We start from the raw sequence: 1,702 nt of genomic DNA, 5'->3' as shown, positions 1-1,702 counted from the left end.
CTGTTAGTGAGAGCCCTAGAATCAATCATTTGATGATTGATGTATGGACTCTATATATCATATTTCTATATATTAATAAAGATATTTCTTTATGGTTATTATACCTACTTGTATTGGTTCCAAATAACTAAGTATAATAACGTCCTTGAGTAGATGGTTCGTATCTATATCAATCGATTGGTTGAATCGATAGTGAGATGATATGGAGAACACTACTCTTAATGATTCCTAGTCAAGTATTAACATTCAGGGACAATGTTAATGCGACGAGACTAGCATGTAGGTCAACATGATGACTTGATCTCACAAGTCATGGATATGAGATATCAAGTTGATACATGGGTATGCATTGGAGAATATATACTGAATGACCCGCCATGAGAAAGTATCATGGATCGTTATATGAGTGTCATATACTTTCTCATGTGGCTATTAGTATGACTATTAGTCCTTGGACCTGAAGTCACCATGGTTCCCAACATAAGGAGTTGCGTACTTTGGCTTCGTCAAACGTCACCCGTAAATGGGTGGACTATAAAGGCGATTACCGAGTATGTAACAAATTATGTCGAGGGATGTGAGTGATATAGATGAGATCTATCCCTCCTATATAACGGGAGTGATATCATAGTTCTTGATAGAGTGAGACCACTAAGTGAATGGCCATGCCCAAATGAGTCAACATGAGATGTTGAGCTCATTTGATAGGAGTGAGTCTACTTGGAGTTCAAGACATAGATTGATTAGAGGATGACACAGTCTATGCCTTGGTTTGATCAATCATGATATCAAGGATAAAAGGACATGGTCACATATTGTGAGAGTCACAATTAATAGTCACAATGGTGATGTTGGATCTCAACATTCTTGTAACTTGGGTAGCAATGATGTGTTGCTAGATACCGCTCATTGTTTATGTCTCTAAATTGGTTTAGAGGCATTACCAACGTTACAAGAACCTATAGGGTCACACACAAAGGGCAATTAGTAGAGATTAGGTTCATATGATGAACCAAGAGGATTAGATTCATGTAATGAATCAAATTGGATTAAGTGTAATCCAAACTAGACTAGTGGAGTTGATTTGATCAACCTTGGGAGATTAGGAGTCAAGTTTGACTTGACTTGAAAAGGATAACATTATGGTCAAGTTTGACTTGACTTGATGGTCAAGTTTGACTTGACTTTGTGCCACATCATCGTCGAGTTTGACTTGACTTTATGCCATCTCATGGTCAATGTTGATGTTACGCCCCGGGAGACAGCTTTTCGAGAAATTTCGGCAGCATCTCCTCTGTAACAATTGACTTTCCCTAAAATACATACACATATAAAGAATCCATAACAGGCTATGGATATATATATATGACAGAAATGAAAGAACAAGTGACACTCATGCCATATATCACCTATAGTGATCCACACGACCACTAATAGCATCACTAAGTCCAGTATGTCAACCACGTATGCATATCGAATCCATCAAAAATCTGATAGACAACCCGAATATGGACAACAAATATCAAATCATCGAAAAACCAGATACCCAAATAGAAGACACAACCAAAAGTCTAATAAGTCCAAATACACTGATACTGTAAAGAACATAAACCCAAAACACAAGGGTTCAGGACTAGCAGTGCAGCTCTCCAGACAGCATCAATCTGAAACAGACATACAGGTAAACAGGGTGAGTTCCAAT

This window comes from Curcuma longa, chromosome 14, assembly GCF_044706935.1.
Source record: "Curcuma longa cultivar G26 ecotype Majalengka, Jawa Barat chromosome 14, ITB_CL_G26_1.1, whole genome shotgun sequence".
In the NCBI taxonomy this organism is placed as follows: Eukaryota; Viridiplantae; Streptophyta; class Magnoliopsida; order Zingiberales; family Zingiberaceae; genus Curcuma; species Curcuma longa.
Note: the sequence above shows the minus strand (reverse complement) of the source record.